The sequence below is a fragment of the Ammospiza nelsoni genome, chromosome 6 (genome assembly GCF_027579445.1).
Source record: "Ammospiza nelsoni isolate bAmmNel1 chromosome 6, bAmmNel1.pri, whole genome shotgun sequence".
NCBI classification, from domain to species: Eukaryota; Metazoa; Chordata; class Aves; order Passeriformes; family Passerellidae; genus Ammospiza; species Ammospiza nelsoni.
This window is the reverse complement of record NC_080638.1, coordinates 14,769,433-14,794,765: the sequence shown is the minus strand read 5'-3', so window position 1 is coordinate 14,794,765 and position 25,333 is coordinate 14,769,433. Positions and strand designations below refer to the sequence as shown.

General features: G+C 39.3%; 1 long non-coding RNA gene across 1 annotated transcript in view; it reads right to left on the bottom strand.

Moving 5' to 3' along the window:
• LOC132074041 (uncharacterized) overlaps positions 1-4,874 on the bottom strand; it is a 65,364-nt gene extending 60,490 nt beyond the window's left edge. Inside the window, exon 1 of the long non-coding RNA XR_009418576.1 lies at positions 4,794-4,874. This is a non-coding gene — a long non-coding RNA (uncharacterized LOC132074041). The remainder of the gene's footprint in view (positions 1-4,793) is intronic.
• Positions 4,875-25,333: the final 20,459 nt, after the last annotated feature.

Sequence of the window (25,333 nt, the reverse complement as noted above, 5' to 3'; positions counted from 1 at the left end):
AGCAAACACAGACTAAACTGCTCATTCTCTCTTCTCATATCCCCTCTTCTCACCAGGAGATGCTCTGTGCACTGGAGCTTACACAGAATAAAACCCCTCTATGCTCTCTCTGCGTCTGCATCCAGATGGGGTGGCTTTCGTCCCTTTCTGCTGCTTGAAAACAAAGCAAAGAATCTTCCCCATTTATTGATTTCCAGAACCCTAAAGGTTTTGAAATAACGCCTTTGCCTTTCAAGCCAGAAGGGTTCGAAGCCACGGCATAGGAAACTGGCAACAAAGCAAACATTTTTTGAAAGCATTTGCTCAGCAATTCAGAATCGATCTGCAGAGTATGTTCCACTTGTGCTTGCCTTTCACAGCCATTAGAGCAAGAAAGCTCTTTTTGCACTCATGCCCTGCCCAAGGGCTGGGAGGCTGCAGGCTGTGGCCTCATGGACTGGGCACACCCCAGCCCGTAGGGCAGAGTTGGTGCCTTTGCACAGAAAGGAGCCAAGGCCTGGGCCAGAAACCCACCCTGGTTAAAGTGGAAAAGCAAAGAGAAAGGTCACATGTAAGGGAATTTCTGTAAATCAGGACCATGCTCTTTCAGATAAGAAAAAAAAAGAGTAAAAGGCAGATGAACCTTTCTTTACATCACCTGTTGGTTTATACCTGGTACTTCAAACAAAAAATTACAGCATGGAAACATACATCTGCCCCAAGGCAAGTAAGGGAATAACCAACTGTTTAACCTCTAATCAAGGCCAGCTCAAATTGCTCTATCACATCTACAACATGCAATCAACCACAAAAAATGAGTTGTTTATCTCAATGATCTCCTGCAAACTTCACATTTTCTGTTGAAATCTGAAAAAGCTGCCAAGATACTGTTTATTTATTTCCTAACACAGAGGCTGCCTCAATGGACCTTCCACAGGCAGAAGAAAAAACCAAGCAAGCAATCCTTTCCCTGGTCACAGAGCAGACAACTTCCTCACTTCTGGAATGCAGGACCCCAAACTTCCTTGACATATCTCCTGCACACTGAGACAAAACAGCACAGGAAGGAATAGCTGTTTGACCTCTCTCTCTACTGACAATAAGCACAACAAACATATGGGATGTATCTCCGTGGTGAGAAGAGCAGACAAATTCTTAATTTATTTAATGTTATCAGAGGCTGGAAGCATTCTGTGACTTAAATGTCCCCAAAAAACTCAGGCTTTTGTTAAGAGATTATTTTATCACCATGGAAAGAAATGTATTCAGAGATCTGTTGCCCTGAGACTTAGGAGAAGTGTCAAGTTACAACCATCTTCAGGAAATTAGAATCAAATGGAACTCAAAAGTACAGCTTCTCAGAATCCATTTTCCTACTTGAAAATTTCTAGAGAAAAAGAATTTCAATTTTTTAAAAAATAGATGTTTCTCTAACTAGCAGTCCAAGACTCCATGGCAGGAATACTGACAGCACTCTCTCATCTTTGCTCTGCAGTCTTTATACCATGCCCATTGCACATCAGAGACCTTAATCCTTCACAGCTGCCACTCTTTTTCAGTAACCATTACTGAAAATATAAGAATATTGTAATAAAAATAAAATAAAAGTATAGAATACAATATATGAATATTGTAATAAATAAAAATCAAACAATGCAATCACTGGAAAGACCCACTGAAGAGTTGGACATGTGAAATTCCATTGCAGCAATCAATTTGTAGGCACCTGATCTTCAAGGTGGAATCCATAACCCTAAATTATACCTCTGGGCAGGGACTAAGGAAAGGCAATCTTATCAAAAAGACAGCCTTCAAAACAACTGTCACTGTGCAGGGAGCTGCTAAAGCCATGGAAAGGGGTGTTTGCTCCCATTCTGCAGCTACTGCAGTGTAAGGTCCCAGGGGAGAGGCTTCCATCCATGGGGATCCCCATTGTAGATGGGCTCATTACACATATATAAAATATTGAGTGTCACATCTATGTATTCTGCTGCATAATTTGTCACACAGAGTCAAGTCAAGTCTCTTATATCCTTTCTGACTGTGCTGCAGAGGTTTTTGGCATCCCATTCACACTGTTACTTGGTATTTTTCTTTAAGTTTGTTCCCTCTGTTGGCCTAAGAAACATCAATGTGACAAGCAACAAACAAAAATTAATTTCAAGCAGGTAAATTTCTACATTTGCATGTACTCATAAAGCTTCCAATTTTTACAGAAAAAATGGTCATCCATTAAAATTCCATGGAACAACCACTGTTGTCAACGACTGTAATGGAATTTCAGAAGATGTGCTGTTTCTCAGGAGAGTTGGTCTTAGGCCTAAACTTTGTTATCAGCTCTAGGAGAACAAACCAAAAACCAGTTAAACCTGAATTTATGCTTTCTTCCTGACAAATTGTGACTGTGCAGAAAGATCTTTTTAATGCTTTGGTGCTACCACCATAATTAAACATCACAGATGTTCACTCAGATTTACAGCAACACAAATTTAATTTTCACCGTATCAAAAATACAATATTGAACTTCCTACTCATCTTCTGGCCACAGCATGACCACAAATGAAAAAGAAGAAAGGGAAAAAAGAAAAAAAAAAGGAAAAACAAGGAACAAAACCCCGTTGTGGGATCTGTCTCCTTGGGAAAAGGCTGGAATTTCAAGTCCTGGCACTATTTATGCATGCTGTGATTTCTTATGCACAGTCTCTATAGCATGAAAAAGCCTACATCAAATATGACCATCTTCTGAAGATTCTGTGTGGGTTTCGAAAAATCACTTTGCACATTCCAGTGCTCGTAGGTACCCACACTGAGTTATGAATAACTCCCAACATGTCTCAAAGCCAGCAAGCCTCTGGCACTACTTCAGGATATTCCTGGCAAGAGAGAGTTTTCCTACAACCATCATATTAGACTCAGGTAACATTTTGTAAAAGGATATTCTACCTACTGAGCAATTTATTTTTTTTTTAGGAAGGGGTCATCCAAAGCACTCTTCTGTGTATATAGAGATATGCAAATAGATTTTTAATCCTAGTTTCTCCAGAAAACAAGGCTGATGCAATCACATTTGTTTATCTGTTTTTCAGCAAAGCTTCCCACATCAGCACATTTGCAAGTAGAACTAGTATCAAAGATATGTTGAGTGAAAACAGGCTGTCAATAGAAGGAAAAGTTCCAGGCTGGGCTTGTGCACTGGTCCCTAGAAAAGTTTACACTCAGGAGACCAAAATAATTTTCTCCTGTTAAAAAAATATGGATGATAACCCTAGAGTAAAAACAGGGGATCCTTCCAAGCCATGGGAAAATGTCAGATTTCACTGACAAGCACTTTTTGCAGTTCCACTGCAAACCAGTTCACAATCATTCCTGTACTGAAATTATTTGATTTTAGCTTTCATGTTGTTCTTTTGTATCAGAGTAGCACAGCAATATTAGAGCTCAGGAACAGCCTGTTCTTGGTGTACTTGGGTATGTCTGTGCATTTGCAAAGCTACTTCATTGTTTTGATTTTTGGTTTTTTCCCCGATTTGGAAAGAGAATTTGCACCAGATCCACCAAGAAGCAATCTGGGCAGACAGGTCCTGTGCATCAACCTCATTTATTACACAGGCCTGAAGGAGACAGCCCACATCTAGTTCCTGTATGCATGAACATTTTCTGAAGATTTGTTTAGTGACACTACAGCTGGGCAACACTCCCAGGCATGGGATGAGATTTTTGGGGAGTCCTGTGCAGGGCCACAAGTTGGGTTCAAACGCTGATGGATCCCTTCCAGCTCAGTATATTTTATGATTCTATGACCTTTCTTCTTTCTCAACGTGGTAAAATCAGTATGACTTGACTTCCAAAAAGCAGGGCCCAACACCAGTGTTTTATAGCATAGAGGGGAAAAAAATCAAGAGCCTTAATTCACTCTTAAATCCAGTTTAGAGCTCTGAAAATACATCTATATTTGCACTGAGTTCTGGTTTTGCAGATAAGTGATAAAAACTCAGTTTTCTTCATGCTTTCAGCTGATGGTAGGCAGATTTTACATGGTTTTCTTCATCTGATTCTTACTTTAACTATATATATATATATATATATCCAGAAATGAATGAGAGCATTAGCTTCCACACATTCTGTACTTTATGCCATTTACTACCGGATAGCCCTGGAATATTTGCAGCTGGCTGTACTGTGTTTTGTACAATGTAGCTCTTTATCATGTTTTTTATCAAAGAACTGTGGTTTAGCACAGAATGAGGCAGAGATGCATTGAAGCTGTAATGTGGTTCAGGTTACCAGATTGCATTTTTGATGATTTGGTATTAAAGTGCTCAACATACACACACACAAAAAAAAATCAACATTTAAGAAATGCAAGTGAGAAAAGCTCTAAAGGGAGACCGTATAAACTATACCATTATGGAGATTTTGCCTTACTTTCTATATTAAAACAAGTAGCTTTGAATCAATACAAGTGAATCTCCCTATTATTTTCTTTCTGAGGCAAATCTTACACTAAAGTTTTGCTAGCAGAAAGTCAGGGGTGTAAGGACATGGGATTTGCAACCAGCACAGCTGTGCTGGCAAAAGGCCCTAACATAGATGTGGTTTTACTGGCAAAATTGAACTTTTGCCAGCACAGCTAATTTCTCTCTTGGGAGTTAGTTTTGCCAGTACAGCTGCGTCCAGACTCAGGATCACTGAGTTAGAGACATTTTCAGAGCTGCCTTCCAAGCATGGGCACGCTCTCAGTCTCAGCAGAACACTGGTTTGTCAACACCTTGGGCTGTCTAACAAGGAAACAGCCAACCAAACAAAAGACTTACCTGGCTCCTCCAATGCTGCTTCCAGGGCCACAAAACTCACTCCTTTTGTCTCTCCTTTCTTTCTTGTCCTGACTTCTTGCTGTAGGGGCAACACCAAATAACTAATTTAGAAGTTAAATTATCCTGTTACCACCTCCCTCTCTGGCAACCCCAAGCACATCACCTTCTCCCCATTCCCTCAATCCTCCATGAACCCTTTGTGTTCCTCAGCTCAGCTCTGATTTCAGCTGATGCCTGTGATAAAAACTGCTATCAGCTGCAGTTCCATCACCTGTTATGGTCCTTGCACAGCTGCCCGTCTCTCATCCTAAAGGACTTCTGCAGCATGGCATTTCTTATGTGCTGCTGAAAGTGCTGATCTACTACCACCTACACGCCCTTATTCAGCTTTTCTGTCTTTCTCAAGCATTATTGCTACCAGCTTGTAGTCCTCTTTCAAACTGGGATCTCTCCTTTTTCTGTGGGAAACAACTGGGGCTCCTGCATCAGATATCAGGCAGGACTGCTCCCCCTGCACATATAACACAGTTAAATTCTGCTCTAGTCAGAGGGCAACTTTTGTAGTTGGATGACACAGAATATAATTTCCCCTGGGCCTCTTCATCACTAAAAATCTGAAGAAGTTGCTCCACATCAGTGTCTGCAGAACAGTATTTTGATTTTTCAATTATTCCTCTGTCCTTAACCTTCAGTTAAAAAAAAACCACCATGGTACTATTCCTGCTGATACAGGAGAAAGACCAATTGTAAAGTAAAGGATTATTTTACACCAAAATAAGTCCAAAAAAGTGGGAATGTTCTGTTTTCTACCACTACTAAGAGCAGACTAGTGAAAACGGGAAGCTGTCTTAAAAAGAGATTTCAGCATCTTAAGCAGTTGGCAGCAGGAAAACAATTACACTGTTAAAATATTGAATGTTTTTCCTTGAAATACTGTTTTTAAGGCTTCCATATTATTTATCTGATTTAAGCAACCAGAAAATACACCACCTTTTAAAAATTGTTGGCTCTTTCTTGTGATTTAAACTGACCAGTTTTAGATGCGTCATTTAACTTTAAGTTTTAATAATCAGAGAAGTGGGAAACTATAATTCCTAGCATCCGTTGAGGATGCCTGCTCTTGGGTTTGGTGTCATGCACAAACACACAGGCAACAATTAAATTCCAGCAGGGCACTTTGCTCTGTGTCAGCCACCACTGAGAGTGGCATAGCCAGCATCTCCAAAGAGCTCCCATATCAGCAGCTTCAGAGCTGCTCTGCAAACCTGCTCAAAGGTTGCTTTGTTGAAGTCCCTCAGCACAGCAAACAAATGCCTTGGTTGCTGATGTCCTCAAACAAACAAAATCAACAAGTTGCATTGATAAAGAGTAAAAGTCTTGAGCAAGATTTGAAAATACATCAAGTAGTTAATAAAAGGCAATTCAGAAAAATATTTTTTTCCTCCTATCCCAGATATGTCATCGTAGGTAATTTACAAAATTGTTCCTTAAGAGACTAAACTAAACTTCAGAAATCTCATAAAGAATTTAATCAGAAATTATTTTCCTCAGAAATAAAGTATAAAAAACAAAAAGAAGTTAATGCATAAAACATAAAGAATTCAGCTCTGATGCCAAGCACCTTGCATCGGTTTTGGCACAGGGGTACAGAGATGACGGAATAGTGCTTGCCCTGACCTTGCAATTTTTATCACCATGACTGGGATAATCTCCCAGGAGATGAGCAATGTGTTTGCACATCATCTGGATGTGAGCTGGCAAGGAGAGCCAGCCCCGATCCTGAAAGGCAGCTGGAGGCACCACTCTGCAATGGGGGTCCCCATGGATGGAAGATGGAAGCCTCTCCCCATCCCCTGGGACCTGGCACTGGAACAGCTGCAGAATGGGAGCAAACGCCCTTCCCTGGCCTCAGCAGCTCCCTGCACAATGGCAGTTATTTTGAAGACCGTATTTTTTTGAGAAAATTGACTTTCCTTAGTCATTACCCAGAGGTATAATTTAGGGTTACGGATTCCACCTTGAAGATCAGGTGCCTACAAATTGATTGCTGCAATGGAATTTCACATGTCCAACTCTTCAGTGGGTCTTTCCAGTGATTGCATTGTTTGATTCTTATTTATTAAAATATTCATATATTACATCTGCCTCTTTCAAATTGCTGCCATATAATCTTGACCTTAGCTCTGCTGTTCTGCAGTGTTTTTTTCAGAGAAGCCCCACAGTTATTTAACATCCAAACAAAAGCAGTAAACAAGCACAAGGAACAAGCCTGCAGTGCTTTCAGTTATTTGCTATTTAGTATTGGCACTGAAAAAATTTTATTAATTTTGGAGGTTATTAACTAATTTGCTAAACACACCAACAGCTAGTTGGTTATCGATAAGGCTTATAGCACTTTTAGATATTACAGCAAGCATATAAGACTACCACACTGCACAGGTAAATCTGGCCTTTAAAATGTAAATCTATTTTCTTCTTCCTTTTTTTGCAAACAGTGGAGTTTATTCTAATGCCATTGTGCATGTGCTTTTCAGAGCACATGCACAATGGAGTTAGAACAAAGCCAGTTCCCCTATTTGATTTTTTTTACCTTTTATTTTATTTTTTTTTAATGCTACCAAGCAGTGATTATGTAGCCTTGAAGACTTAAAAACCGATGGAAACCACCGAAAAAAAACTACCAGGAAAAACACTGTGTGCTATGTGTATCTTGCCCTCCACACCCCGGAGCTCTCAGAGCACAATGTGGTGCTGTGTTTCCTTTAGCCCCAGGAAAAGGGCACTGGGAGAGTCACAGAGGCTCAGCTTGGGAATCCTCCACTCAGAGTTCTCCAGGCTACTGGCCTGGCCTGTGAACAGCTTGGCTTTATCACACTTTCTCTTCTCCAAATTTAGTGACGATGCACAACTGCTACCAAGTAACAGTTATTCAGTGTTTTAAATGCTTTCCATTACGCATTGTCAAAACCGTTTGAGGAAATTAAACATATTATAATGTTGTCTGATTTGGTTTGTTTTGTTGGTTTTTTTTTTTCCTTAGGAAAGTTTTCATTTATATTAATTGCAAAGAAAAGAAGGCAATGTTTTATCAATTCTTAGATATTTATTTCTAAATTAAAGAAAAAAATACTGCATGTCCAGAGAGGATATTCTGCCTTTTTGGGGGGTAAAATAAGAAGTTGAATTCTAGCCTAAAGTTCACCAGTTCATCAATTTATGTTTGTTTGGCCACGTGAAAATGCACACTTGATTACATATAGCTTATCACATGGGACAGGTAAGGACAGACCTGTAGTTCAGAGCAACAAATACCAAAAGATTTTTTGATAAATCTAGGACTTTTTAGATGCATTTGTGAGAGAGTCTCACATGAGAGACACGGGCAGTAGCAACCCTATATTCCCCAAGTATCTTAAAAGTACAGGCTGCAGATTCAATTTCTCCTGAGCTTTGCACTTCTCAGCTATTGTCAATTTGCATCACAAGCATAAAGTTATTTAATATACAAAAGCTTTAATGCTCTTTCCACATCATATAACAACACATGTTTATCTGAGTGCTAAATAAAAGCTTTCAGAACTTTAAAGTGACTTTATGAATTGTATGTACCATAAAATAAACATTAGAGTATAATAATATTCTGTAATTTGGAAAACAGCAACAAAAACCAGTAGAAAACAAAAGAACAAATGCTTGAATAATCTGCTGCATGTCAGAAACATTAAATTAATTTATGCAATAATGTAAGCACAGTGATGTTAAGGTAATATGGAGGACATAAATTATACATTATTATTGTCAGTTCTAGCACTTATCTTAGTGGTATGTCAAAATAAATCCTGATGTGTTAATATTTATAGAAATGAACAAGTGTTACAGCTCAGGGATTCATCTGTGATATTTTTATATATAATTTGCATTCTCATATATGGGTGTCATTGTCTTTTCTGTAATTTGAGAGGTAAGCATCATGCAATTCATTTCTAATGCATTTTACATTACCATGAAAGCACATTATGCTTCCTCCACTAACACTTTTCAAATAGATGGCCTGCAATGATTTAGAGATTGCACAAAACCACTCAGCAAATGGGTGACAATCTACCTGTGAAATCTGCAGTAACAATGGGTTACGGTGAGCAAAGTGCACAATTTGCTAACAACAGATTGTCTCTGTAGAATAAATACCTCCCAAACTTCTTGCAGTGGCACATTTGTTAGGAATTAATATCTCCAAAGGATGCATCTTTCCATTTTTCATACTTTCACACAAACTGGGGGAGTAATTCACCCTTCTCCACATAAAATATGAGAATCTGTATTTACCCCCTTTTATCGTGCCCATTTTCATCCAGCAGATCACTTTCTGGATGAAGATAACTGGACCTCACTTGGTATTTGAAGCTAACAGGAGAAGTTTCCATTAAAAAAATGAAGATTTCCCCCCTGGATTAAATACAGTCCCATTTGTTGCTACCTCAGAAGCAAGAGGCACACATTCTTCCCTCAGCTCAAGACCTTGAGTAAGGGTGGTTGGGGGTTTTGGCCCTGGGCCACACCTTCTGGGTTCTGGGAACCATGCTTTGGACAGAAAGGTAGCTGTAGAGTTCATGCACTGCTGAGTCCACAAGTAAGGCTACTGTTTCTAATTACCCAAGATTGTTTGGTGTTTTCCAGAAAAGAAGTGTGAAAATACTTATACTCCCTGGTTCAGCAGTAAAAGACTTATTCTGACCCTTGGGTTCATGTTCTGGTTATGCAAGGACTGCCATGTCAAAATGATTTGGCTAAGTCTGATGATCTTGCCTTTTCCCAATCACCTCACACACAGCTAAAGTTTTTAGTTTTTTGCTCTGAAGTTTTCTGTCAAGATTTTCAGTACGGAAGCGTTTAAATTCAGGTTTTTGTATTTTTATTAGGGAGATGGCTATCTTTAAAAAACTCAAAAACTGTCCCCAGTACCAACCCTTATGCTTCATCCTATCATCTGAAAGAGCTTATCTGGAAAAACAGCTTAATGTCTTTCTTTTTGTTTCCCTCCAAGGCATTTCTAGGGTCTATCTACAAGCATCAGCCTAAAGAGTCATTTTGATGCCAGCATAGGCACAGAATCCAGAGGACTGGAGAAACTTAGAGAATAAGCCATAAAAACCTGTAGGCTGCGGCACAATCAAGCTCCACTGTGTTGTCTTATATATTACAACAGTTCCATTATCATTACAGTGCAAGTATTCTATACCACCAGAATTTCATACCTCCTCAATGTTTCTCACAGGCAGCTCCTCTAAGCACTGACTATTCCTAGTCCTTGCAGGAGCCATCTGATTCCAGATCACATCATTCCACTCTTTTATACCACTTGCTCTTATTGGCTGCAGGTGTGGCCTGTTAACATCAGGCCTGCTCCTAATCTCAGTAATTGGCCCAGCTGCAACTCATTGGGGAAAAAGATTACATTCTATACCACATTCATTGACCCATACTGTGTCCCCCTGCACCACTGGGCACAGTATGAGCATACAAGAAGATGCAAGAGAAAATATGGAGAAGTGTCAGAGGGCAGTTTCAGATCAACACGCTCTAAAATCAGCCTGAGACTTGAAGGAAGAGAAAGGGCAGCACAGCCATAAACTGAGAGCATGAATTGTCCCTGTAAGCCTTTTGTCAGACAGCATGGACAAAAAGTCCTGCTTGATTTCACATTTGAACAGGACACAAAAATAAAAGAATTCAATGACCACATTTTTGCAGAACCCATGTACAATTCAGGAGAGTGAAAAATGACACAAGTACAGGCTTTTCACATATGAAACCCATACCTGAACGAATGCCATGCCAGTACAGGCAGCACACTGTATACACAGAAAATATATAAGTAAAGCATAGTGTGTGGGTCCAATTTATCACTTGCCTTTTGTTTATAACATTTTATGCTCCACAGAAGTATAGGATTCTCTTCCATCACTGAAATGGAACTTGTGTCAGCACTCCAGTGAAATGAAATACTATAAAAGGCTGCTTGAAGGTTCTGGGAACAGAGAGGAAATAGTCTTGGGGTAAATGTGGAAAAAGCTTCTAAGCATGCAACTTTACAATAGCATTCAGTCTCTATGGGATATGTCTTCAGCTAGAATAAATGTTATCACTTCACTGAAATCAGTGGAAGAATAGCAATCGATATCAGCTGAGGATTTGTCCCACTGACTTCAAAGGACACACTTACAGTGCACACATTTAAAGGAAATGTATAAACCTTTCCAGCACTGGGGATTTCCATGTAAGCACACCAAATCCTGAAATCCTTACTTCATATTTTAAACTACTTTTATTCAGAAAACTCTCATTGGAGTCCATCAGGATAAGTAACAAACAGAGCACTTAAAGGTATTTTCAGACCAAGATAGTACATATAAGATTCTTGCATGTCAAAGATCTTTAGCAGAATAAGGTGCTTAGTCTCATGTAAATTTGTACTCTGGAAATAAAGTATTTTTTATTACTTGGGCTTACAGAAGAAGGGGATTTTTTATTATTATTATTTATCACTTTCTCAATGTAGGTGAAGCAGAGAAGAGAGACTGAAAGCAGGAGAAAAGTTGGAAGCATGTGTAGACAGTATGGATTTTAATGGACTCAGTACAAAAAGGGAAAAATATGAGCAACAGGGAAAAAAAACTGATTTGTAAAACAGTGACTGTGTTTTGAAAACAGTATGCATTTTTCAACCTTATAAAACAGAAATTATGTCAAATGTTTTGTAGTATTCCATAAACTGCTCTTCTACTTTCCAACCAGATCTTACACATATAACCATATAGATTTTATCTTTACTTTTAGTAAAACTTTAGGAAAACATAAGATAATGTTAAAGGTGTTTAGTGTGGGCCTTTCCTTCTTGAACACTCATAAATCCTGATAAGGAGAATGGGGGCTTTAAGTATAAGAGCATATTGTATATTCCCACTACTTTCTTTCTACCTTGGTTTCAGCCAGAGTTCTGCTTTATATGAATTGTGCACAGTTACTGGAAAATTCCAATAATGAGCATACAGAAAAACAGAGTAACTGGCACTTGCCAGACAAAAGGGAGGGAAGGAAATGTGCAATTTATAGTGTGCCGTAGTGCTAGAACTGCTTCTCTGTCCTAAATCTAAAGGACCCTTTACAAAATGGTCACTACAGCATATTTCATCTTGCTGCCTAGTGGGGTTTAAGTGGAGCCTGATGCTTGTTGTTTGTTTCTTAGCTTTCATTTGAGCTTGCTACCACTGCACTGCAATATATTTTTCACTCATTTTTTTTCCCCTCTGCAATGTCTCTAGTTTTTTTGTTTGTTTGTTTTCACTGCTGCTTAATATGGCTTCCTTGTTGCCTCTGGCTCTGTCCACCACACAGCTCCTCTATTTTGTCTTCCTTATAATCCTAAACTCCTTTCTTGTCACTTTCTCACATTAGACCTTTCTTCTTGCAAAGTGTGCATGCTAAAGTGTCCAGCAGCACTCTTACACAAAATCTAACAGGACACACTCTCAGCAGTGAAGAAACCATGAGGGCCTCCCAGGCAATGCTCCTGCATGGGGAAAATCCTTAACTGGCATAAAGCTACTACATCAATACCTAAACACTGGGTTTCTTGACCATGGAATTCAGAATATGTTTAGTGTAAATGTCCTGACTGGATAATCCTGGTGCAGCATCACTCCTGGAAGAATCTGCAGGCAGCCAGCCAGCCATGAGTTAGAACAGTCTGATGTTATCCTAAATTATACTGGCCACCAGGAAAGGCCTATGTGATTTAGGATGGGCAAACACACACAAACCCACTGCTGCTTCAGCACTGCCACCTTCTAAAAGCATTTACTTCTGCCTCCCCACATGCAGCCACCACAAATCTGATTATTTAATCTGATACAGCGCTCTCTCCCCAGAATTCTGTTCTTCTTTCTCTCCACAAAACAGATTGCCCTGGCTTTCTGTTCTCAAGCACAATTTTCACTAGATCACCTCTTAGATCTCTTCAGGGTCTCCTGACTGTTCTAGCTTGTCTAGACAAAAGCAGCTGAACACCACAGGACAGAGAAGCATGTGTGGCTAGAGAGGAGGATGAGAAGTCAGAAAAAAACAGAAAAGGTCTAATAACCCAGCTACAAAACAAGCTTTCCTCTAGACAGCACCTACTGTCATACCAAATCTCTATTTAGTGAGTTCTACAGTGACACATCCCTTTCTGAAGGAGAACAATATTTCTGAATTTCACATTTATTTATACTCTTCTACAATGCTCTCCACTCTCACCTTTGATTATGTTGAGACAAATCAGTTTGCTATACTGCTTTTTCTCCCCTTTTTTATTTTTTAATCTCTCATAAGCATGACATAAATATGGAGCAGTCCTAATACCACTGGCAAAAAAAAAAAAAAAAAGAAAGAAATCAAAAATTAAAACAGAAATACAGGTTCACACTGAGATTATTTTATTCCAGCTAGAGAGCAAGCATGCTTAGTCATGCCATGTGCACCTGTAGCTCTCCCCTTTCCTGTCTTTCACAGGTATCAGGCTGTGGTTGTAAACCCACACTCCAGACTTTCCCAGGGTGGTAGGGATGGGGAGGGGGTGGTGACATAGCCTGTGGGTGCTGAGAGCAGCCAGGCAGGGTTGTGTGTGTCAGCACCAGCTGTTCTCTGCAAAGAATGCGTGTTATCATGCTAAACAGGATGCATCTTTTCTGCATTTGGCTGGTAAAGCTTTGCAACTTTGTCAACCTTTTTAGCATTCAACAAATTCTTTTAAACATATGACTTTTAGTAAGTTAATCCATTCATTGTCTGGAACTGTGCAAAGTGACATAAAAGCACAATGAAGCCTAATTAAACTTGTTCTGTGAAAGCTAATTTGTCAAACCCAGAAGCATAGTTCATAGATAAATGCTAATATTTGAAAGTCAAATTAAAGTTGAAAAGGTTTGTAATAACAGTTAATTAACTCTTGTTTTGTTTTCCTCTCACAAACTTGAACCAGCTGAAATATTGCTCAGTTCATCTTTAACATTTTGGACCACAAAGATAAAATTCAAAGCTTTGAGATAAGCCTTTGATGTTGGTATTCTCTACAGATTATATATTATTTTAAGATCTCTTTGTTTAAAAATTCATTTTTATTATCCCTGCATGAAATGCATGGCAATTCCCCAAATAACTAACCATCAGGGCAATTAACATCTTCGATCGACACCATATTCCTGATAATTAATACAGACTTTGTACCTCCCCTGTGATAGCTGCAAGGGTTTGATTTTTCAGAGCAACTGTTCATTTACAGAATCAGTTTCATCCTAATGAAAATGGATTGTGAAACTTTAATGAACAAGACTTTGCTGTCATAATAATAAAGACTTTGAAACAACACGAAGACCTACATAACAAGCATCTCTCTACCCTTGTGTTGCTATCCTATATCCAACCAATTAAGCCATACAATAAACATTAACACCAGTGTTTGTCTAAAGGATGTGACATCAGGTAAACTCACAAAAACGTGCATTATTTTGCTCTGACAGCTTCTGGCATTGTGGCTTAATAAACTTAAAACATCTGTAGAGCAGGATGCTTTGGTCTGCTCTCCTCTCTTTGGTTTAACACAGGTTAGCCAAAGTCTGGAAAATCAATTTACACACAGTGCCATTGTGTGTTTGCTGTGACAGGCAGAGGATTGCCTCTCCTGCTTGCTTCCAGCACCCTAGGAAATACACACAAAAGCAAAACTGCTGTTTCTGGCACACATCTAAGCACCTTTACCAGCACCTTGCAGGATAAATAACTCAATTATTAACAGGTAGGCTCTTCTGAGGAAGGGGTTTGCTGTTCCAACACTAATCTTGGATGGCCTTGCCAAGGATTCCCTGTCTAAACCTTGAAGGGTTTTCAGCTAGCTGCTGACCCTGCTGGAATGGGCCCATCAGCCTGTGGTTCATCTTGAAAACCAACCAACGAAGCAACCACCTGCTGAAAAAATAAAATAACGGGGAGGCAGAGAGGATTAATATATTCATCTGCTGAACCAGGGTGTCAGGGTTTCTCTCCAGCTCATCTGACCCCTATGCAGGGCTCCCTGGAAAGCTCAGAAAGCAGTTTTATGCAACCTCTATTATCTTGGCAAAAGGCCTTTCAAAGTTGTGATCTGAGCTATAATATGCTCATAGTTTTCCTTTGGCTAAATCCTCTCAAACATGGAAATGGCTGATAGTTCCCACTTTAAAAAAATGGTGCACAGGAGAGAAGGGATAGAGTCATTAGTAAATAAATGAATGGGATGATTTTAAAAAAGAATAATTTGCTCAATCAAGAATAATTTGAGGAGCATCTAAGTAGTCATGGAAAATCATAAACTATTACCCTATGTAGTGCTCTGTTGACTATTAAATGCCTCCTTTTTCACACCACTGGCCTGAATGAATAACTTGGCAGCACAAAATTAGCCAGGTGGCAAAATGTGCTTGTGTCAGCTATTGGCCAAACAAAACAGCAAATAGCAAAGCTCATTTTGCAATGTCACATTAACTCCTTCAACACTGGGGGCACGTATTTTATATCTGCTGTTTGGAAGTACCTGGGAGCAGGCCAGCAGAGAGCTGCTCACTCCCTGCAGCACAGGTGGCCCTGCTCTTGCTCCACTCGTTGCTGTCACAGGTTGAGCTGATGTTCGTGGCTGTTTCCAGATGTGGCATCTGAGATTGCATGGAAAGGGCTCCTCTGTAACATCTGTGTCAGCTTAACATCCCAGCTTAGAAAAACTGTATTCTCAGATGCTTTCTAGTGGAGGGGATTTTATGCACAACTTCCTTTACCTTTATTAGAGCCATCTCTTCACATTATCATAATATTTACCCATTTTTATGTTTTCATGTTTCCATTATCTCGTGTTTGTCTTCAGCTTCCAAGTGACCTTCAGGAAACTGATGTAAGCAGCATGAAGACAAGTGTTAGATGACCAAACTTTACTGTTATCAGGTTCCCAGTAGCTTCATTGGAATCACCTCAGGGATTAATCTGGAGTTTCACTTACACAGCATTACTAAAATATTATATATGACAAAAGCAGCTTATCTCATTGATGTCAGCAGGATCCTTTTGAGAGATTTCACAGAATTTATCAAGAGCAACGATGACCTTTTTCATTCTAGAGGTTAATACAGGGGAACAAAACATGTTATTTTATAATTAGCAGTCTTTCCCTGCTACAGAAACTCACCTTCCCATTGCACAGCTAATAGTAGATCCCTAAAGTTAAGACTGGGCCTGGTTTTTGTTAGCAGAGAATTTATTTAATCTTAGTATGTAATATTTCCCCGAAGTACCGTGGAATCCATTAAGAAAATAAAGGCAGTATTTCATAATTAAGTTGCTGGTTTAATATTTTTTTTACATGAGACATGCTTTATTGATAAAACTGCCCGTGTCATTCACTGTGAACCCAAAGCAGAGAAGGGTGGGATATTGGCAGCTGTACTTTTTACAAAGGATATTTATAGATTTTTCTTGGTCCACAACATATATATCTCATATTTCAGATCCACTTTATTTCCAAAAATTATAAACACATTGTACCTAGCCAAGGATGATGTCCTGCTCTTATCCAGGCAGTCTCTTTTCCACAGGGTCATTTCACATGCCCTAGGAGAAAGACGTGTGAATATTTTCCATTAAAAACACCAGTGGTGGGAGGAGGGAATCACCAGTACTGTAAGTTAATGAGATGGGGGGCTTTAAATACACTTAATAAACAGTCACTTAGGCTGAGCATAATAAGTCATGGAAATTTATAAACTATTACCCACTATAGTACTTCATTGACTATTAAACATCTATTTTTCACACCACAAGCCTGAGTGAATAGCTTGGCAGGAAAAAAAATTGGCCAGGTGGCAAAACGTGCTCAGTACAACCCATGTCAGATATTGGCCAAACAAAATAGTCCAATAGAAGCTGATTCTCAAATGCTTTTTAACCCTTGATAGCCTACAATGGAAATTTCTAGTAGCAAGCACACTTATTTTCCTGGAAAGAGTAATCTGTATAAGAATTACACACTTCTTTTTCCAATATATTTTGGTTTTGCTTATCCTGGATACCTGTTCTCAGTACAGCCCCTCTGTGATCTCCAGTCCTGCTGATGGTCCCAGCCTGGGGACAGAGGCACTCTCTGTCATCCAAGGTGTGAGGGTGTACCTGACAAAGTTTTCATTGCAGGCCTTTAACGCTGGGGTTTGGACTGTGCTCTAATTTGGGTTTTCTCCTGTTTAATAACAAATTCCAAGACGGACTGGGGAATTTCCAGGCTAGTTAAACACATGGCAATCCCTAATCCCTCCCCCATGAGCAAATGGACTTTTTCTGGTGTAGAAGCAAGGGTCTACCTGTGGATTTTAGACTGTGATGTGCCTGAAGTCACACGGGACAAGGAATGCCTGAGGAAATCCCTGAGCCTGGTTGCATTGCTGTATATTAGCTCTGCTGATCTCTGTGGAGAGACCAAAACACCCATTTTTAGAAATTCATCAAACTTGAGCCACTCCCAGGCAGTTTAAGCATTCTGAGGTATCTCATGCCTGGCTGAAGAGCCCCTCCATAAAGTAGGGTAGAAGAGCTAAAGCTGGTTCCATACAGCACACTGGAAACTATTCAGTGTAGATAAAAATGAGAGGTTTACACAGTGTCTGACCTTTTTTCATCCTTTGTGACTTCAATTAGGCATAGCAGCAAAAAGGCAACAACCTTGTTTTCCATTATGTCCTCATATCTGTCAGAGTATAAGATTTTGATTCAGCTTCTAATGCATTTCATGATTTCATGTGCCTCGTGTCTCTTCCTTTCTCCCACCTAACACTGTACCTTTACCTTCAGTTTGCTTATCTCCTATCTCCTCTCTGATGAATTTTGGAAGTGTTTTACTAGATTACACAGAGAGACAGAATTATCTTTATTTCTTGCTGATACCACCCATCACTACAAATCCAGCACACAGTGGGTTACACCTCCTGCCGAAGCTGACTTGAGAGTGTCTCTGTGTACAGGGCTAAAAATCAGTGTCAGAAGAATGGGTCAGCCACCCATGTCCAGTGCCTAAAAGATAATCCATTCACCTTCTGAGTTCCTACTGAATATTGCCTTCTAGAAATGTCCCCCTATCAAATATTGTTGGAGAGGTGGTAGAGACACACTATTGAAAGCACATCTGAAAAAACTTTTTTAAGCAGTAATTGTGCTCTTGTGACAAAGGGCTATATGGGAGAGGAAAGAGAGCTTACAGTTGTCCTAGTGTCAGTTTGCATCAGTCTAGCTAAAAAAAAAAGAGGGGGGCCAATGTGGCAGCACTGAACTGAGCCCAGCACACAGAACTAAATGAAACTGCTGAAGGAATGTGTGTAAGTTAAAAAAAATTTAAAAAAAAATCCAATTACTGGCACTGGAATTAGGCCAGAACACCTTCACTAACACCTCTATTCATGAAAAAGGAAAAAAAAGTTATCCTTAATGACCACAAATGATCACAGACTCTGTTTTACATCTCTTACAAAAGCCAGCATATTCCGCAGCATTACATTCCCCAGAGCTAGATGGATAAAGGGGGAAATATGTCATTGACTTTTTTCCCCCCCAAGAAACCCATGATACTGTTTGCACTAATTTGAACAGTACAGAGATTTTCAAAAAGGGAATCAGTCTTGTTTAACCTGGAAGCTAACAGTATTGAAAACCTATGTTGTCTCACTGCTTTCATTTGCAGAGGCAATCAGGATCTGCTTCTTCTCAAGTTGTATTCATAAAAAGCCTCTCAACTCTTAGACTGTAACACTATTACCTGCAGCAGAAGAGAAACAGCCTCTCTGAAGGTTCCTTTAGGCTCATTTCAACAGGGTGATGTCTGCACTGTCCCAAAGCCCACTGATGTAGATGGATGGGGTTCTGTGGGTCTCACTAGTAGATACATGTAGAAAAGAATTCATGTTTTTAATTTCTACTAATGAACTGTCAATTTATACCTATATCCTTCCTTTCTCCATATATCAATTATTCAGTTCCTTGCTGCCTGAATTTTGGGTACACAGGAGCAAGGACTAGCTTCCTTTACTCACCCATCCTCTGCTCCACTGGAAAAGAGGAATGAAGAATTAGGGGATCACTTTTTCCCCTCACTCATTTGCCAGCCTTACTTGGATTCAATGTCTTGCAGGACATTTCTTGGCACAGTGTAATCTTTTTCCCAATAATTTGTTCATTCTATTGCCTACTAAAACCTCACCTTTGCTTTACATGAAAGTTACTGAATCGAAACTAAGAGAACAGCTCACAAGGTTCTACATAAATTCCTTGGACTACTCGTTCAAAGAGATTGATATAATTCTGCTGTCAAACTTACAATTGGCTTAACCCAACTTGGAGCCTATAGTGTTGATCCAACATGTGCTACTGGGAAAGTTTTCTCTTTCTGAAATTTTATTTTCCACTGCCAAAGCACGCAATGATCCAGTGCTCAGCTATGGAAACTTAATGAATGAAAGGAGAACACTCCTGAAATCTGAAGAATTTATTTTATTTCATATTCCTTTTCAAATTGGCTACTCTGAAACACTTCTTCCAATTTAATGGGCAATAAAAAATGGCCAAAATCCTGCTGTCCATAGACCTGTGTTGGTTAAATAAAGCAAAGCAGTATTTCAGCCTACATGTTGAAAGGACACACAAGCCTTACTTCCAAAGCAGAGAAGTAATTTTGCTTACGTGCTTGCAAGGGAAGAGTGTTATGGTACCATCATCAGAAGGTTTGGTTTAAAGTTTGTTCAGCCTGTTCTCATTTTTAGGCTCACCATTCTTGGGAACAAAATCCTACATTTGACACACTAGGCTGGCAGGAGAAGTAAGCATGAGGACTTCTTGCTTAATTATTGAGAGGAGTCATCTTGCTGCTGCTCTACCAGGGCTCCTGTGATGGATCTGACCAAAATACTGGTGAATTTTTAGAGTGAAGCCCCACTGAGCCCCTCCTAGGAAATGGTGCTCTAAAATGAAGTGTTTACTTTGTATTTAGTTTTTTTATTAGCTTTTTCATTTCATCCTTTGTCAAAGGAAATAATTAGTAGCACTGACCAGATATTATCACATGGAATAATAACTGAGCACGCTTTCCTGGTTCTGGAAATATGAATTTTTTCCTTCCCCTTTATTTACTGTTATCCTGGAACCCACTGCATTCTGGGTTTCATGTAACCAAAATTCAGAAGATTTATGCTCATCTATGATGCTTGTGGTATTCCTTTTTTTCCCCTTATTGTATGCCATTCGTGGCATCTACACAAACTTGCTGTTTCAGCCATGGAACAAATCCATAAGACACCACTGTAGATACAAACCATGTACTCAAATGAGTTGATTTTGGCACCCAACTTGCTGATGAAATTTATGGCTCATTAACAAATGCCTAATGTATATAATGCACATATTTTAGAATTGACCTCAGCCTGGCCAGGGAGGCTAGCTGACCCCATGAAAATACAATTACCTAATGAGAGATTCGAGTTTTGCTTATTGTATTTACTATTTATAGGAAATTACTTTTTGTCTCTGTAGCTGCGTCAGCCTCCTTGCTCAAAGTATGTCTCAATGTTATTAGAGCTTGCAAGCTAAACTAGTGGAAAGACAGGGAAAGGCAGCACAATTTCCTTTCAGATCAGAGCCAATGTTTCTCCAAAACCTTAGCAGGCTGGGTTTGCCACAAGATCAATGCAGCTGAACACTCCACCTGCAGAATGAGCTCACTGTCTGTGCATTACACCAGCCCTCTGCCAGTCCAAGTACTGAGACTCCTGGGGTTGGTCCTGAACCTGCTACTCCCCACACTGGAGTGCTAAGCTTTGCTGCCAAGACACCAGGCCAGGTATTAAATGCATTCTTGTTCCTATTACTTTCCAGCACTCCAGAGGACCACATTAGAAACACCAGGAAACTTAATTGGAAAGCAAGGAGAATGCAGAATGCTTAAGGACCTTTTACAGACAGAAATATGTTCTTAGAAAAAAACAAAAAAAAACAAAACAAAAAAAACAAACAAACAAACAAAAAAAAACAACCCAACCTATTTGAAGCAAACAAAAAAAAATATCAGGACTAAATTCATCTTCGTCACTGTATTAAATTTTATGTGGGCTGCTCATTTCAGCATTGTAAAGCCTCCATCTTTTGGAGAAGGGGACTTTGTGGACACTGTAGCTCAAATCCCCAGGTGCAGGAGCCCTGGGCTATGAACTCACCAAGGACCTCCAGTTTGGTCTCACTCAGGACTTTGGATGGAGCATGTGCACCTTGTGAATTCCTTGGAAACCACAGTGAAGGGCAGAAGTGCTGCTTTTAATTATTTGGAGTAAAACTAGTGAACAGGAAAGTGAGGTCCCTATAAAAGTGATTTGGCAGGGTGGTTTACCTTGGTTTTTATAGCTCTTGCAAGGGAGAAATGAAAAGCCCATTTGTGGTTTTCTAGTTGTGATTATTGGAGGCAAAAACTCGAGCACCTCAGGTTTATCATTGTATTGACTGCAGGCATGGGAAATAATGCACAGTAGAGATTGACCACTATGCTAAGTAAAGCTTCTTACAGGCTTTCCTAGGATCAAGCTACCAAAAAGAAGCAATTCAAAAATTGTGAGATGCCATGAGGAACTCAGAGGCACATAGGCACGAGGATACATTCTTTCAATACAGCAGATTGTTTAAAAAAACCATTAGTAATTTAGTGTTTCTGAATCAGAGCTAAATTTTAGTCTTCCATTTTTTCACAACAGAGTTGAAAGTAGCAGTTTGTTTGTTCCACTACAAGGAGTTTCTCTACTATCTGTGCTCCTCTCTCTCTACATTTCTCTAGCCAAAGAGGACAAAGAAGTAAAAAAACACAAAGAAAAAAAAAGAAAAAGACAAGGAAGAAAGTCCTTCCATTTCTAGTAATAAGTCTTAAGAGAAATATTTTCATGCTACTTTAAGCTCTCCTAAACATGATAGTCCCTCCAAACAAGCCATACAAGTCAGGGGGAATGAAGAGGAAGCAATTATATAAATTTATATAGCTCCCCTCTTAATATGGGAACTGCATTGGTATATCCCTTTACCTGTGTTGTTGGGTATGGCAGGGAGACACTACACTAAAAATTATTTAGCATGTAAATAACAAACATTTGTAAAATCTATAAACCTTCTTCAAAATCCATGTCCACTGCTCTAAACAGCAATTTCAAGTTCTCTATGCCTTGGTTTGGAAAGGCTTTCCACCTTGAACAAGAAATGATGAATGAGCAATAATTAATCTGATGGCTTTGACAGCTGCTGCTTATGTTGAAGTTTGATATACAGCCCAGGTCTCTTACTGGTGGCTCCACAATAAGGTGATTGATGTGGATCCAGACTGAAAGGCAACTGTGTCTCATCCCAGCCCTGCCGTGTCAGTCCTCAGTGCAGAGGGCAGCAGTAGCTCAGAGAGACTGTCAATATTTTTGAATAACTTACTTGAAGTGTAGGCTGATAAAGTTTTGCTGTTAACCCTAATATATCAATCAATTTTCATCTGGAGGAGAATAATGACTCTGCTTTCTCCCTGAGTCAGCAAGGAACAATGCCAAAGCTTGGGGGATTTCCACATTAGTGCAGGGAGAGGGGAGAGCATTGCAGCACAGCTGCTCTGCACACTTGGAAGGACCATGGAGAGGAACATCTCTCAACAGGACTGATGCTCCTGTCTCCTTGGGTAAGTAGGAAATACCAAGAAAGAAGACCACTGGTGCTTTGTTCTCAGACCTGAAATTAGTGAGGTATTTAGATCTAAAAACAGCAAACAAAAAAACCCCACAAAAAAAAAAAATCCCCAAAAAATGCAGAGTGAAAATATTGAAATGGTTAGAAAGTTATAAAAAGGTGAAATCAAAAGCAAAAGACACACAATGAGAAACACCAGAAGCTTTACCTGTGTCATTCAAAGATTTCGATTACAGCCCAGTCACACTTAGGGAAAGTTCTCCACTAACACAAGGTTCTCTGATGCAGCATGACAAGACCTCAAAGATGATTAACTCCAGCTTTTAGCTGAAAGAAAGTCACATTAGAAATACACGGGGTTTCTTTTTTTTTTTTTTTTTGAGCATCGATCACCATCAATCAATGAACCAATTTAGGAAAGTAATCAATTTACTGTTAACCCTACAGTAGTTCAGACTATCTAGGAGGATCCCTCTCTAAACAGTTCAGGACATGATGTAGAATAGATGAAATTGATTGTCCTCAAGTGGCAAGACAGATCAAAACATTCTAAAATATCCCTCCAAAATCCCCGAAACCAAGAATAACAAAATCAGTTTAAATCGGTGGAGTTATGTACATGAAGCCCCTTAAAACATGAGAATCATTAAAGAAAAAAAAAGAGAGCAACACAAAAACCCACATAGTCACTGTTTTTGTGTACTTGTGAAAAGAGACACTGAAAAATATTCATAGGGTTATGTGCTAGGCAAGGAACCTCCAATCCTATTCTGAGTATTGCAGTGTTTGGATGTTGACAAATAAATTACATTAATTGCATTCATTCTAGCAACCACTTAAACACCATTAGGGCTTATGCATACAATAACTGTGCCATTAGTCAAATCTGGATACCTCACTGCTGGTAATCAACATTCTGTCTTCTTCTAGTACAACTATCTTAATTTCTTTCTGCAAGCCTCCTTCAGAACCATTCAGCTTTTGAACATGAAATTAAGGACATTATCATTTTGCCTAATAACATTACATGGTGTTCTCTCAGAGTTACAGTCTAGTGAGCTACTTGTAATTACTTGCAGTGAAAAGCTGAGGTTTTCTGACTATTCTACTTTTTTTTTTTTTTTTTTTTTTTTTTGCCATGCTGCAAACACCTGCTGCAATACCATCCTCATATTACTGTTATAATTGTTGCTTTGCTTCTTTCTTAATCTAGGGGGAAGTAAGAATCTTTGTTTTCCTATCCCTCTCCCAGAGGACTGACAGCCTATGCCAGGAGGAACATGAGATACAGAGGACCAAATACTGGGATAATATTTGTCCCTTGTATACACTTTGAAATAAAAAAAGTGGACAGTGGAGTGGGTGACTTCTAAAAATCTGTTTTCCTTCTTTACCCTTCAGCTGCCACCAGAGTCCTGGGATTAGGAAGCTGATTCCTTACCAAAGCTGCTTGTGCATCCTCTCCCAAGGGCTGATCCAGGGACGTGTGGTCCCAGCAGTCCCAGGGTACCATCTCCAGGAGTTCCCAACTTTGCCATCAGTACAGCTGCTTCTGCACACAATGACCAGGGCACTATGAGCCGTCTTTAAAGAGCAGGCTGAAACCACATGGAAGTTCACCAGTCCTTTATCAGTCCATAATCACCAGACTAAGCTGATTTATTTTTAATATTGACACCAAAAACTCATCAATGCACCAGGGAGGAATTCCTTGATTACTTGAATTAGAGAGCTCCTTTGTATAAATGTGGGGAAGAAATTAAAAGGCAGGGTAGGAAGTTATAAAAGTGATTATTCAGGTCACAGAGATCTCTATTTTTATCATTTCATTAGCATTTGTTTGTGTTTGATCAAGGCAATAAGAAAAGGGACAAGCACACTCAGCATAGCAAGAAACATTTGAGAGTGTGGTTTGCCCACAGCTTTCAGAGAAGCTCAGCAATAAATCAGCAGACCAGAAAAGATGAATCTTAGGGAGAACATCTCACTATTAGTTCAAACTCTTCATTCCACAGCCAACACCTGGCTGAGATTCCTAAATTAAGCATTGATACAGCATTGACATAAATGTAACAGTTGTTCACTAAAATCAAGTTCTTTCATTTATGTTCATTCTCCCCCCTCTTGTGGTTCATTATAAAATCACAATTGTTGCTCTCAGAAACCTTCCATAGTTGGGCTTTTGTGCAGGAAGGACAGAAAAGGATCCACAAAATCTAAACAGGCAGTACAACAAATAAACTCAACAAAGTACAAATATAGTAAATAATGAATATAGTAAATAACGAGCTTGTTATTCAGGGTACTTTTCACAGCTATTTTAAATGTTTTCTGTAATCTCCTATTGAAAGCAACTCTTGCCAGAAATTATATGGAGTACATTTCAGACAGATTTACCACAACTATTAATTGGATATTATGTGCTATTGTCTGGGGAAGATTTTAGTACTTGCATCCTCAATCATTTATTGTCTTACTAGCTTAACATATAAGTATTTTTACTTTAATGCCTTCAGCTTGTGTAAGTGCATGTATTACTAAAGTGTACTCTGAAAATGTGCCAGAAGTTTTGCCAGCACCATTGTGCAGGCAGCTTCTGGCATTTCTAACATACAGATACATTTCCCTAGCAATGTCCTGATCCACTAAAGTGTAATTATGAAAAGTACTAATTGAAAATATACAAGAACTTTGTCCACAGATCCTGGATATTGGAGGGTCTGCAATAGGAGTTGGTTTAAGCCTCA